This window comes from Sus scrofa, chromosome 4 (assembly GCF_054392235.1).
Source record: "Sus scrofa isolate SSC_HxYL_T2T_F1_AM1 chromosome 4, Sscrofa_HxYL_maternal_Yorkshire_Landrace_v2.0, whole genome shotgun sequence".
Classification (NCBI taxonomy): domain Eukaryota; kingdom Metazoa; phylum Chordata; class Mammalia; order Artiodactyla; family Suidae; genus Sus; species Sus scrofa.
In genome coordinates, this window is record NC_139386.1 from 109,604,012 (window position 1) to 109,619,224 (window position 15,213).

General features: G+C 46.2%; 1 long non-coding RNA gene across 1 annotated transcript in view; it reads right to left on the minus strand.

Annotated features, from left to right (window-relative positions):
* The window catches only part of LOC146404180 (uncharacterized), a 59,862-nt gene that overhangs the window by 7,858 nt on the left and 36,791 nt on the right, over positions 1-15,213 (minus strand). Inside the window, exons 3-5 of the long non-coding RNA XR_014844442.1 lie at positions 12,041-12,120; positions 6,972-7,063; positions 5,835-6,026 (exon numbers count right to left, since the gene is read on the minus strand). This is a non-coding gene — a long non-coding RNA (uncharacterized LOC146404180). The remainder of the gene's footprint in view (positions 1-5,834; positions 6,027-6,971; positions 7,064-12,040; positions 12,121-15,213) is intronic.

Here is a 15,213-nt window from a genome sequence, read left to right on the forward strand (position 1 = left end):
CAGCGGCTGAAGGACCAGCTGTGCTGCGTGTCACATTACACACCCAGTCCTGGAACCTAGGCACCTGCTCCTCTCTTGAGCCGAGCTAGCTTCCAGCCCTCTTCTTCGTTTTCATGCTGATTTCAACACCCTCAGACATCATTCCTTCTTAGGACCTTGGCCTTAAAAGTCAACTACCGCTGTCAGTGAGTGTCCATTTGAGACTTTAAGTGCGTAGCTTGAATTTTTAAGAATTCCTAGGAGTTCTCCGGTGGCTCAGTGGGTTAAGGATCCAGCATTGTCACTGCTGTGGGTCAGGTCACTGCTGTGGTGTGGGTTTGATCCCAGGCCTGGGAACTCTGCAGGCCAAGGGCACAGCACCCCCCGCAAAAGAATTTCTAGGCTAGATTTTTTTCCAACTGGAAGGGTTCCATTTAGCATTTCTTTATAGATTCCTGCTAATTCACAGGTTCTGATGGCCGTAAGGAAATCTCTGTCTGAGGTGGAAGAGGGACTTAAGGCCTAAAAAGAAGTCCCTTCCTTGCAGGCAACAAAGGTTTTGAATTATCCATAGGCTGAAGTTGAAAGAAGAAGGGTTAGGAGTGTAAAAGCCCATTTGTAAAGGAGTGAAGCAGGAAGACTAAAACCAGGCTGTTTAATGATTGAATCTTGTGCCCCACTGGTTGTGTAATGTAAACTTTAACCTCTGCTAAATATAGTTTGTACCCTGAGAATCCTTCACACTCTAGTAAAAATAGCTGCACACTTGAATGGCTCCTGGGCTCCATGAGTGCAGGAGAAAGGGCCCTGGAGTGCTGGGTGAGAGGAAGGAGAAGGGCGAGGAATCCCTGGGGAGAGGGCCTAGAGCCACTGTGCTCTTTGAAATGTTCTAGACAGCAATGGCAGAGAGTCACCCAACAAGAAGGAAAGCAGGAGGCAGAAGGCCGATGGACCAGCAGTTCTTTTGCAAAGGGCTGCAGCAAAGCCCACCATCACCTCCATACACCACGCTCCTGCCAGCCTCTCCTGCCTGAGCTGGACGGCCACGTGTAGGGGAAAAAGCTTCCTTCCTGAAGTTGATTCCTGCCTCTGAAACACTGGGAAACTCAGTCACCAGGTGGGGAAAAGTGGGTCCCAAAAGGGGTGAGTAATGGATAAGAAACCCAAACCAGAGAGCTGGCCAGGGCCTGGGCAGGAACACTACTCAAAGGCAGACCCAAGAATAAGGCATGGCAGGTGGCTTCCTCGGAAGGAGGGGGCCCTTCTGTGCCATCGCTGGACGTAGGCTGATGCCAAACAATGGTCTGGGGCAGGGTCACCAGGAGAAGATCAAGCATCCAGGAGGAGAGAGCTCTGGATTTGGGTTTTGATTTTTTCTTTTCACTTCCTACAGCCTTTGAAGTTCAAGTGGGAAAAAGAAAAACCAAGCCGGGAGTACAATTTTTGCTTTTGTCACTTGGGTGGCTCCAAGAATCAAAGGCATTGATTGTTGCTATTTCTGTATTCTAGCTCCATGCCCTGCCTCCCGTGGCACCAGAATTTTCCACATGCTGTGTGTTTAGAGATGAGAATGGAAATGGTATCTGGTGCCCCTGGGCAGGCCCGTGTAGAATTATTTGCACACTTATGAAGGCATCTTCTAAGGGCTGGGCTGGTGGAGAATGACCTTATGCAGGTAGAAGTGGCACAAAGCATGCCCGACAGAGAGAAGAGATGCATCTCTGCCCTTAGACAATCTCCTCCCTGAAAAAAGAGCCCTGATGGCTTAGCGCTTATAAGCAGAAAACCTGCACAAACGGAAGGTCCATGGAAACTGCCCCACCTGAACAAAATAATGCAAATCATTGAGTGGACAGATCCACATCCTGGGGGATTAGGTGTCCCCAGCCATTGATTTACATAGTATTTATTCCAGGAAAAAAAAAAAAAAAAAAGTGAGCCAGCGGAAGGTAGAGAAGGATTCAGATATAAGGATCCTGTGTCCTTCTAGTCAGGCCCCTCTAGTTAGCTTCACTCCTGCTCTCCTTTGCTCGGTGGCTTCAGGCTACATCTTTGCTATTGCCATTTAAATGTAGAAAAGAAAGACGAGTCAGTTTCACTGAGAAACTTCTCTATGCTTTGTATACGAATCTAATTTAATACTTATAGCCACCTAATGGGATAGGATTTTTTCTTCCATTAAAAAAATATATATAGGAGGTCCCATTGTGGTGCAGCTGAAATGAATCCGACTAGGAACCATGAGGTTGCGGGTTCGATCCCTGGCCTCGCTTAGTAAGTTAAGGATCCGGCGTTGCTGTGAGCTGTGGTGTAGGTCACGGATGCGGCTCAGATCTGCTGTGGCTGTGGTGTAGGCTGGCAGCTGTAGCTCTGATTAGACCCTCAGCCTGGGAACCTCAATATGCTGCATGTGCAGCCCCAAAAATGAAAAAAAAAATAATATATATATATATATGAGGGAAATTCAGAAAAAATAAGTATATGTCAAAGTGTGGGGATTTTTAGCCCAGCTCTGACACCAAGACTTTGCTCGTCAATGGTTTTCAATCCTATCTGCACACACAGCATCAAAGGAACCTTGGAAAAATGCCAGTGCTCAGACCCCATCTCAGATCAAATAAGTCAGAATCCCTGGAGGTGAAGCCCAACCTTGGCACTTTACAAAAGCTAATGCATCTGGGGTTGAGAACCACTGGGCTCCATCACACTGCCTCCCTCCTATTCCAGTACAACCCCTGATCCGGCTGATCCACAGAGGACCCGCAGATGAATGAGACATCTGAAAGCCTAAGGATCTTTCCTTTCATAACAACTGTGTGCCGGGCATAAACTGATGTGGGCTTTCCTGGTTAGCTGTCGAAAATGTGTCTGATGAACACTATTTGAATTGCGCCTTAAGCAAAACAGCAATTCTGAGACAGGTTTCCTGACTGTCTTGCTGTTACTGCTCCAGGTGGTAGGAAAAGCACTGGCTTTGGAGCCACAAACAAGGAGGTTCTCATTCTGGTCCGCCCACTGGCTAGTGTGTAAATGGGGAGAGTCACTTACCCACCTGGACTTTACCTTCCTTACCTGAAGAAAGAATGTAGGCGAGGATCTGATAATATCTGACATTCCTTCTATTATCTACTTGGTAGATCATGTTATTTCAACTTTCTCAAAACCTGGCAATATCCATCTATAAAATGGCTGGGTCATTTAATCAGTGAGTTCATCTTAAACACGTGTTTATCTCTTTAAAAAATGTATATATATTTTTTTGGAAAACACAAAAGGTTGGTTTTTCTAAAAAAAAAGCAAAAAACAAAAAACAAAACTAGGTCAAGCTCTCTCTCCCCTAGCACCCTTTTAAGAACAATCTGAGTCCATTTAGAGAATCTAATGCTTATGCTTAGACGTTAATTATAGGTTTCTTCCCTGACCCATGTGACCTTGACTTTTAATTATTCAGAAGTGGCAATTACAGACACTTAAAGTGGGTTGTTGACACAAGATGCTTGGAAATAAGGTAACCCTTTTCTCTTTTTCCCAAACCAGAAGGCATTAATTAGTTTTTGATCTAAGTATTAAGGACATATTCATTCTAGGGAAGGTTAATTTCATTCAATGGTGTATTTCTATAATTCAGGCATTATTCATACTTGCTGACAATGACTTTCAGAGGAACTCCAAGGAGGCAGCCCCAGGAGGCTCTTACTGGTTTGGGGCTGGTACAATGCAGAGACCCAGACACCCACCCAGAGCCCTGGAGTGTTGAGCTGCTGGTTTACTAAATGTTCTTTCTCTCTCTCTCTCTTTTTTTTTTTTTTTTTTTCTTTTTAAGGCCACACCTGCACCATATGGAAGTTCCCAGGTTAGGGGTCCAATCGGAGCCATAGCTGCCAGCCTATGCCACAGCTATGACCACACCAGATCCGAGCCAAATCTGTGACACACACCACAGCTTAAGGCAATGCTGGATCCTTAACCCACTGAGCGAGGTCAGGAATGGACCCCACATCCTCATGGATACTAGTTGGGTTCTTAACCCGTTGAGCCACAAAGGGGATTCCCTAAAGGGCACATTCTTAGAGGCCTTCCAAGGCCACCATGAAGCTGAGGGCTGCCTCTGACAACTCAGCTAAAATGTGCCAGGCTCTACAGCAAACCAAGCCACTCTGCTCCAGGAGCCCAGTTCAAAGGCAAATCCAAGCTGACACTTAATGATCCTAATCTTTTCAGTGCTTCTCAGCTGAGCACGGCAGCACATGGGGGTCCCTAGAGATGTCCCTGGAGGCAGCCTCAGAAGAGGCCATCGGAGCCCAGCAGGCAAGAGAACCAGGACCCCCGGCTTCTGATGCACCCTCAGCCACTGGGCTTGTATATAGTGGCCGGTGCAGGTTTTCTTTGGGGAAATAGCTTGTGCAAACAAGGAAACAAACAAAACAACTCTTTCCACCCTCTCAACATGCATTTTTGCCTAGTCCAGGCCATCAGGGTTGAATTGGCATCTGGTCCTGAGGACAGTTCCTTTCCAGCCGCATCACAGGTGGTACAGGGTCTTTCTGAGAGCAATTCTCTGCCACCAAGCGGTCTCTACTTTGCAAAAGAACATGGTAAAGAAGCCTTTCTTGCTGTTTGGCTTGGGCCTTGAATCTCAGCCTTTGATTGGCAGACAGGGGGTCAGGCCCACCGGGGGAGCTTCCAAGGGATGTTCAGAAAAGAAGGGGTGGAGCGACTCCCCTGAAGCCCCCAACCGCCCCCTGCCATCCTCTTTGGTGCCAATGGCCAGCCATGGCTTTCCTCTCCCTCCTCTTGTTATGGGACACTGCCTTGGAACACAGTCTCTTTAGACCCAGACATAATCCTCCACATTCCTCAGCGTCATCACAAACTGGAACAAAGCCCTCCAGAAGGTTCACAGGTGCAGGCTGTGCGAATAGTGGTTTGGCTGGAGGTACTTAAGACCTGAGAGCCTGGGCTCCAGGCCGGCGCAGGTGCTGATGGACTGCGGAACGGAAAGTTTGAGGCTTTTGGCCCCGCCATCATTCTGTTTTAACACGCTGCTGCTTTCAGAGTTGCTTCTCCCGCCCCACCCCCCTCCAGCTATAATAAAGATAGGTCTGTGGAGATCAGATTTCCATCCGTACCCTGTGTTTCTGATCCCTCTGACTAAACACATCCTGTGTTGCCTTCGCCTGGGACAATCCTCTCCAAGCCCCAGCCCCCCTCCTGAGCGTCCACACTTCAGACCCCGTCACCGAGCAGGCGTGCCTCATTTTTTCTTTTTTTTCCTTGTATTTCCTAAAAGGAGAGAGAATGAACTCACACTGGAATGCACTCTTAGGGAGGAAAAAAGAGAATAATACACTTGAGGTGGCCCCAGTTTATCTGATATGCTTGGATTTTTTTTTTGTTTTGTTTTGTTTTTTGTTTTTTGTGGCTGCACCCACAGCATATGGAAGTTCCCAGGCTAGGAATCTAATCAGAGCTGCAGATGTCACCCTACACCACAGCAACATTGGTTCCAAGCCGCATCCGCAATCTATACCTCAGTTCCCAGCAACACAGGATCCTTAACCCACTGAGTGAGGCCAGGGATTGAACCTGCATCCTCATGGATACTAGTCAGGTTTGTTAGTGCTGTGCCACAATGGGAACTCCTAGGCTTGGATTTTTGTAAGCACTGAATTTTTTAAGGGGAGACGAGGGTGCACCCGGACACCCTTGACGGTGGTCTAATGGCAGACCTTCTGCCAAAGGGGAGCGTCTCCTTCTCCCCGAGGATTCTCCAGCTGCTCCTCTGCTGTTCTGTTCTACCCCAAAAGAACCTGGACTCCCTTCTAGATTTCTGCTTTCCCTAACCTTCCTCCTACCTGGGCTGGCAGGGTGGGGCTTCTGCAAGTGTGCCCCATGGCTCGGACTGTTCAGAAGCCCCTGGCTGGAAAGGTGAGTGCTCAGGTCTGATGGGCTGATGCAGGATCTTGCTGGTTTGTAGCGGTTTGGCCAAGTCGTGCAGGGTAACTCTGGCTGCATGAAACAGGATTCATGTGGGTATCTCGTGTGTCCTAAGAAAGAGGAAAGGAAGTAATATTTATTTTTGTGACTCAGTTCCCAATGTCTTTCTCCCAGCAGGGGATGCCTGAGCTTTGACAAATCTCGGGATCTCACTCATGCAAAAGTTCTTGGAGAAGAGACCCGTCTCTAGAGGATGACCAACTGGGACAACTGTTCCCGGACTCACTTCTCTGGGGACCGTGGCATCTGGGTAATGAGGCGGGGGTAGTACTCATGAACACATTCACCTCCTATTATTCTCAGCTTGTGCCTTCCTTCCATCTCCCTGTATGGCCCCCATGGACCACGTTGGTCATGCTTCCTTGCAGCTTCTACCACCTAAGTGCTGCATTGGCTGTTCTGGGTACCACTGACCAAGGCCAACCTCAATGTCCATTGAAACCAGAGTTGGCTTATATGCAGATAACAGAGGAAGAGGAAACACAGGCTCTGCTGACTGTCATTTGCCTCAACTGGAGCTCCTGGAGAAATTGCTGCTCTCTAGAATTCCATCCTCAAGTCTTCCCTCATGCTATCTACTTCGGGGGCTATTTCATCTATTCGTGTGGATCTAATTTCCACCAAAGGGCTGAGGTCTTCTCAATCTATGTTTCAAGATTTCTTTAGAGTTCCCACTGTGGCTCAGAGGTTAACGAACCTGACTAGCATCCATGAGGATGTGGGTTCGATCCCTGGCCTTGCTCAGTGGGTTAAGGATCTGGCATTGCCGTGAGCTGTGGTGTAGGTCGCAGATGTGGCTCGGATCCTGCGTTGTTGTGGCTGTGGCGTCGGCCCGTGGCTACACCTCGGATGCGACCCCTAGTCTGGGAACCTCCATATGCTGTGGGTGTGGCCCTAAAAGACAAAAAGCCAAAAAAAAAAAAAAAAAGATGTCTTTAAATGTCTAGATCCACATATCTACCCTTCGTATGTCCATGCAGGTGTCTTAGAGTTACCTTGAATTTAACATACTCCATGTGTGGCTCATTATCATCTTCTCCCAGGCAGCCTTTTCTTTGGGTACTTCTGGGAGCTGCATTGCCATCACCTACACATAGACTCAAGAGAGAAACTTAGTCATCAGCCTGGACGCATAACTCCTCGCCTATGCAATACCTGCTTCGTGTCACTGCCAGCTCTAAACAGCCTCAATAATTTTCCATCTCCTTTGGAAGAAAGTTGAAACCCTTTAGAATAGCACAGAATGCCAGGGGTCCCCCCTATACATACATGATCAAAGAACTTGCTTTGTCACTTCTCGCAGCTTTCTGAGTGAGCTATTTTTTTTTTTTTTTTTCATGCTCCCCAGCCTTTGCACGCTGCTTTCCATGCTGGGAACATTTCTCACTCCCTTCATCCTCAGCAAATTTCTATTCCTGCTTCAAGACTGCTCTCCAGAAATCCTTCTCTCCACAATAATGCCCTGTCATGAGAATGAATATGTATTCAATTTCTATTAGGGGCTTAGTATTTTATTTACATATCTTATCTTTTTCTAAGCCTTTCAGCAGCCCTCTAAAGGAGGTCTTATTGGAGTTCTCTTGTGGTGCAGCAGGTTAAGGATCCGGCATTATCACTGCAGCAGCTTGGGTTGCTGCTGTGGCGCGAGTTCGATCCCTGGCCCCGGAACTTCTGCATGCTGCAGCGCAACCAAACAACAACAACAAAAAGCAAACAATAAGAGAAGTATTGTTGTCCTGGTTTAATAATAAAGAAACTGGGCTCTTAGAGGTAGGGAACCTGGGAGCAAGTTAGAAATGCAAATTCTCAGGCTCTACCCTTTGGCCTGCTGCTTAGGTCTCTGGGGGAGGGACCCTGCAGCCGGTGTTTTAATGGATTCTTCACATAATTTTGCTGCACACCCAAGTTTGAGAAGCCCTATAGAGCTTGGAAAAAAATCACAGGGTCCATGAAGAAAGCAATTCCAGGTGGGCTGGCCCAAAGGAAATACCTTTCTCTTAAGTGCTCGAAAACCAATTTAATGTTACTAGAAGGTAGTAAAGATACCATTTTAAGATGGAAATTAACTGGGAAATGAACTAGAATATGGGGGTTATGGAGGCACATATAAGTTATAATTAAACATACTGCTGAGTTTTAGGAAAATCCTCTTTGAGACCAGGTCTGTAGACTATGATTTTGTTTGGCAAGAATTTAGACTTTGTAGGGAGTTCCCGCTGTGGCGCAGTGGTTAACGAATCCGACTAGGAACCATAAGGTTTCGGGTTCGATCCCTGGCCTCGCTCAGTGGGTTAAGGATCCGTTGTTGCCGTGAGCTGTGGTGTAGGTTGCAGATGAGGCTCGGATCCCACGTTGCTGTGGCTGTGGTGTAGGCTGACAGCTACAGCTCTGATTAGACCCCTAGCCTGGGAACCTCCATATGCCGCAGGAGTGGCCCTAGAAAAGGCAAAAAGACAAAAAAAAAAAAAAAAAAAAAAAAAAAGAATTTGGACTTTGTAAAGCATGCTCTGGAAATAGAATGAATTGGGGATAGACTGTCCCAAGTATGTATCCTTTTTTTTTTCTTAGCCACCCACGTCTCCTGCAGGGCTATACAATGTCCCACTCCCTAAATTAGCACTGGGGGCAGGCATGGCTGGAGTTTAGGGTGACAGTTCATCAGTACTTACTTTTGGTTAGGAGTCTATGGAAGTCACAAGTCTTTCAGCCTTAAAGGCATATATATTTCTCTAAAGATGAAATTTCCAGGTATCATCCTATGACACCCCACGTTAAGGATCCGTCATTGTCATTGTGGCGGGGGTCATTGCTGTGGCATGGGTTCGATTCCTGGCCTGGGAACTTCCACATGCCATGGGTGCAGTCAAAAATTAAAGAAAATTTTTTAAAAGGTGAAATTTCAAGCCAATAAAGGCTGTTTAGGGAGTAGGAATCCTCAACTGAAAAAGATGACTGCCAAATGGGCCCACTTGCAGAGCTGGCTCTGGCTGGGACCATGAAGTGGCCCAGAGTTTATTACAGACTGTTCCCAGGGAGTCTTTAGCTACTACCACTGCTGTAATGAAATACAGTAGCAACAATAATAACCATCATCTATTAAGTATCGCTTTACAGATAAGGATACTGAAATTTAGACAAAGTAATTTATCTCAGTACTATTTATCTTATATTCTGGGGCTATGAACGGGTCTTGCACAGTATACAGAGTCAAAAAGGATAGGAAAAAACTCCTCCCTCTCGAACAATTAGAATCAGAGTCAAATTAAAATTTGGCATTTCTCTCAATCATGAATGTAAATCATAAGCCACTGTAAGGATAGCAGTACCTGTGTCTGTCAGAAATAGGAACGGCAGATAATTTCATATCATATTACAGTGGTGGGTAGCTCCAAATTTCTTCTGTGTTTATCATTATGTCAAAATGTTGGCACATATCAAATTTGCCTCTAAATTGTGTGCACGTTCACGTACTAATGAAGACGCAAAACTGTTACTGTAACAACTTAATTGTTAAACATTCTGATAACTTTCACCACAATTCCAATTACATTCCAGTAAAAATGTTTTCTTCTCTAATCTTATCATTTTATTTTATGCATTGGAAAATTTCAGATTTGGAACAAGCCCATAGGTTTCATCAGATGCTAAAGGGCTTCGTGGTAGTTTTAAAAGAAAGAGAAGAAGAAAGAATAAATGAACGAGAAGGGAAGGGAAGGACATAAAAAGAAGAGGGAAAGAAAAGGAAAGAAAAAGAAAGGAAAGGAAAGAAGGGAAGAGCCCTCTGTGAGTGTTGGAGCTGGAATTCAAACCCAGCTCTGGCTGATTCCAGGGCCCATCTTCTTTTCCTGCCTCCACCCACCTTGGTCCATTTTGGTCCAAGGCTAGCAGTAAATTTGATGCAACTCTCTGCCAATACTCAGAGCTAAAGCCAACACAGAACTAGGTGGGCCATCAGGCACAAATAGAAGCAGCTTGGAAGAAGATGTGACTCTGCTGATTTTAGTCAAACCCTGAATGAATCCTGCAACTGCATCCAAAAGGCTTTGGCGGTTTGAAGATAAATCTATGGGCTCCTTTTCTTATGACCTCTGGCAGAAGAAACTGAAAAATCACTGGCAGCATCTGTAATATTTATTAAGTGCCCATAATATGTTGGTTTCCATCCTGATGCCTTAACAGAAATTCAGTAAATATGGATGTAGCCTTGAGATGCACAGACACTATGATAGGTGGTGGGAATAAAAGGGGAAAAAGACAAAGTTCCTACTTCAGGTGGACACAAACCGATAGGGAAAAAGATGGGCAAACTCTATATTTAAGCAAGGGTGCTGCAGCTTGGCACAAACCAAAGTGCCTGTGGAAGTTAGGGATGGGAGAGGCTCCTTCTGACAGCGTGGGAAGCCCAAGGAAGAGAAGGGATTGGCTAGCATCACAAAGGGTAGGCAGGGCAGGTGGATTTGGGCTGCAGCAGGGGGCTCTAGTCTATACAGAAAAGAGTAGAGTGTCTTTGGAAGCTCCATGATTCAGTATACAAATGCCAAACTCTTTGCAGTAGGTGTGCAGTTTAGAGCCCTATGACTCCCCCGCTTCGGCTTTCTCCCCCCTTTGCTCACCTGCTCTGGCTGCACAGGCCCCTAGGTCTGCTTCTGCCTCAGTGCCTTTGCATTTGCCATTTCTTCTGCCTAAAACCCTCTCCCCCTGGATACCTTGGAGGCCTACTTCCTCACCTTCACGTCTTTGAGCAGATGTCACCTTTTCTGATCACCTTATTTAACATTTTAAACCGCCTCCCCACCCTGGCTTACCACCCCATCCCCCGATCTAGGGTTCTCTAAAACATGGATTTTATCACTGTCACACTACATCCGTGGTTTTTTAAACCTGACGACTAACCAGAATCACCTGGGAGACTTGTTGAAACTGTTACAACTGGCGTCTGATTCCGTAGGTCTGGGGTGGGACCCGAGAATGTGCACGTTTTAACAAGTTGCCAGGGGATGCGGATGCTGTGGCTCTGGGATTCACTTTGAGAACCAATGCACTGTAAATGTTACTGATTTATTGCCTGTCTCCACTAGAATGGAAACGGTCTGCAGCAGGGGTTTTTGTCTATTTCATTCCCTGCCATAAATCCAGTGTGGGAACAGGGGCCGGAACACCCAGACATATTTGTGGGGTAGGTGAGTGTTTGTGGCTTAATTGTAGGGTTTGTAAGGATGCTGGGAGGTGTGTAGTGGGATGAGGTTTGAAAGAGAAAGTTCAGGTCGTATTTTTCATAAATTGTGACAGCAAAAACACGTTCTCATTGTGAACATCCTATTGTAACAGAACCAACTACCATTTATTGGTTCCATTGTCCAGGCCACTTAACAATGGCGTTCAGAGGGAGGATGTGACTTTGCTTTGCCTAAGATCATACAGGATATGTCATAAATGGTTTAGTTAGGAGTTTAACTGAGGTCTATCTGACGTCAAAAGGGTGACCTTGAACCCTAGGCTAAAAGCCATCTACTGACTGATTTTTAAACTTTTCATTTTGCAATCATTTTAGATCTACAGGAGAGCTGCAGAGGTGATTTAAAGAGTCCCCATATAACCTCCACCCAGCTTCCTCTAATGCTAACATCTGATATAACCAGGCTACATGTATTCAAACCAGGAAATTTAAGTGGGTACAATACTATTCACCTAACCACGGGCTTTATAGGGATTTCACCTAATTTTCCGTTCTAATGTCCTTCATCTGTTCCAGGATCCATCCCAAGATACCACTGTCTAACAATTTTTTTAAGGAAATTATTTGTATTTTTATTTAACGATTTTAATTTTTTCCCATTCTAGCTGGTTTACAGTGTCCTGTCAATTTTCTACTGCATAGCAAGGTGACCCAGGCACACATACACATACACACTCTTTTTTCTCACATTCTCATGCTCCCTCATAAGTGACTAGATAGAGTTCCCAGTGCTCTACAGCAATCTCATTGCTTATCCATGCCAAAGGCAATAGTTTGCATCTATTAACCCCAAATTCCCAGTCTGTCTAACAGTGTTTAAAGACTCACCTTGACAAAGTTGAATGTGGGCAGTAGGAACTGCTGATGATACAAAGGTGACTCAAAATGCAGGGCAGTCCTTGAGGAGCCTATGACAGGGAAATAGACACAGAAGCACAGAAACTCACTAGCTGAGGTCCTTCCAGAACAGAGGGCAGCTCAGGGAACTTTAAGGGTCAATGGAAGGCAAACAACCTAATCCTGGGGTCTGGGAAGGCTTCTTGGGAGGGTCAGGCAGGAGGGAGAGGGTGAGTAGATACCACAAACCCTGAGAGTCAATAGAGAGAAAGGCCAGAGGTGATGCTGGTTGAAGGGAAAAAATAGGCAGAGCGTGGTTGGCAACTCCCAAGAACTGGAATGTGGCTCATGGGTCCTAGGGTGCCAGCCTCCTCAGGGACATATTCGAACTGGAATCTTCCAGCAAGAGAGTGTAGTCAAATGTTAATTCTTTGATAATTAACCTAAGTATTGCTATAACGTTTCATCATACTTCCAACTGGGGGCCGGTATAACATTCTGGGTTGGAATCCTACCTGACTCTGCCGCTTTCTACCTAGGTAATTTGAAAAGTTTCTTTTCTGTGCCGGTTTCTCCCATCTGTAAAATAGGGATAATACAAGTATTCATCTCACAGTGTCGGGAGGATTAAATGAAATGACGACTGGCAGGCACTTAGCCGGGGCCGGTACACATGGAAAAGCCAGTGAGCATCAGCTGTATGCAGCTGTTTCACACCTGGCTTCTACTTCTTAGAAGCCAATACACCTGAACGACAGATTCAAGGAGCCTTCAGGTATATCATCTCAGTATACCTTCAGCAGAGTTTACTGTGCCCACTGGACAGATTAGGAAAGTAAAGCCCAGCAAAGTTAAATGACAAAACTAAGACCAACTTACAGTCCAGGAGAAGAACACGTTTTTGATTTAAGTTCCCAGGTTCTTTTTTTTTTTTTTTGGTCTTTTTGCCATTTTCTTGGGCTGCTCCCACGGCATATGGAGGTTCCCAGGCTAGGGGTCTAATCAGAGCTGTAGCCACTGGCCTACGCCAGAGCCACAGCAACGCGAGATCCGAGCTGCGTCTGCAACCTACATCACAGCTCACGGCAACGCCGGATCATCAACCCACTGAGCAAGGGCAGGGACCGAACCCGCAACCTCATGGTTCCTAGTCAGATTCGTTAACCACTGAGCCACGAAGGGAACTCCAAGTTCCCAGATTCTTAATTTTTTTTTTAATTTTTTTTTTTTTTTTTTTTTTTGCTATTTCTTTGTGCCACTCCCGTGGCATATGGAGGTTCCCAGGCTAGGGGTCGAATCGGAGCTGTAGCCACCGGCCTACGCCAGAGCCACAGCAACACAGGATCCAAGCCGTGTCTGCAACCTACACCACAGCTCACGGCAACGCCGGATCGTTAACCCACTGAGCAAGGGCAGGGACCGAACCCGCAACCTCATGGTTCCTAGTCGGATTCGTTAACCACTGCGCCACGACGGGAACTCCCAAGTTCCCAGATTCTTTATGCTGCGACTGAAACAGTGACCAAGGTCCATCAATATTAAGGAAGAGTTAGAAAAATAATTAACTGGATGTTCTTAGGGTCCTATTTAGCTTTTATCAGCAGTTTTACCACATAAACTATTTTACGAGTCTGCCTTGCTGTGGTGAGATATCAGACTTGTGAACATTTAAGAAACGTGCACACACAGATGGATTTCATTTGCTGAGGGCCAAAGAGTCCCGGGAGTTGACAAATTGTTAGCTGTCATCAATGTGGCTCACAGATGTGGGCTTTGAAGATGAATGGGTCTTAGGGATTGAGCAAGCCAGACCCTGGTCCCTCCATAAACATGGGTGGATCACGTAGAACATAAGAACTTCAGTTGGAGCTCCCACTGTGGCTCAGCAGTAATGAACCCGACCAGGATCCAGGAGGATGCAGGTTCGATTCCTGGCCTCACTCAATGGGTTCAGGATCTGGCGTTGCGGTGAGCTGTGGTGTAGGTCACAGACACAGCTCGGATCCCGCATGGCTGTGGCTGTGGCTATGGTGTAGGCCGGCGGCTACAGCTCCGATTGGATCCGTAACTTGGGAACGTCCATATGCCACAGGTGCAGCCCTAAAAAGCCAAAAAAAAAAAAGCCTCAGTTTGCTCATCTGTAAAATGGGGGTTCTAATACAGATTTCTTAAGGTTGTAGGGGACAATAAAAGACATATACACAGTACAGACCCTGGAATTCAGACAGCATTCATCAAGCATGGATTATCTTTTCCCATTCCATTTCTTTCTTTCCTTCTTGGTAGCTGTAGATTATCTTGAACAAAGGTCAGGAAATGGCACAGATGTGAAGGGAACATGAGAAAATAGAATTTTACCAGAGATATTAAGGGTCAGGTAGGAAGTGTCCTTACAAAGCAGTCTGTGGGTGGGAAATAGAACCATTAAGAACTGTCTCCATTAAAAACTCCGAGAAGCCAGAACCACCCATTGGATACTGCAGTTCTCACTTTACACTTGGATTTTATTTCTGTGAGTGGAGATGGAAATTTTTTTTTTTTTTTTTTTTTTTGTCTTTTTGCTATTTCTTTGGACCGATCCCGCGGCACATGGAGGTTCCCAGTCTAGGGGTCGAATAGGAGCTGTAGCCGCCAGCCTACGCCAGAGCCACAGCAACACGGGATCCAAGCTGCATCTGCAACCTACAGCACAGCTCATGGCAACGCCGGATCGTTAACCCACTGAGCAAGGCCAGGGACCAAACCCGCAACCTCATGGTTCCTAGTCAGATTCGTTAACCACTGCGCCACGACGGGAACTCCGAGATGGAAATTTTGATTGCATTCATGACTTCAAGGGTCTCCAGGGGCCTGATGGAGTCATGGAGGATGGCAATTGGATGGTTAGGCTGGACACACTCCACACAGGCCTGACAGCCACTGGCCTCAGCTCACCGATAAGCTCAGGCCCAGAGCCAGGTCCCTGTATCACCTACGCGTCGAAAATGTGCTCAGAATGTGAGCTTCAAATATGCATGTGTCTATATAAAGAAAGAGTCGATAACTATTCCAAGACAACCAATCACTGAACTCATCTCAAAGCCTCTTCTTCTTTTATTTTTTGCTTTTTAGGGCCACACCTGTGGCATATGGAGGTTCCCAGGCTAGAGGTCTAATCGGAGCTA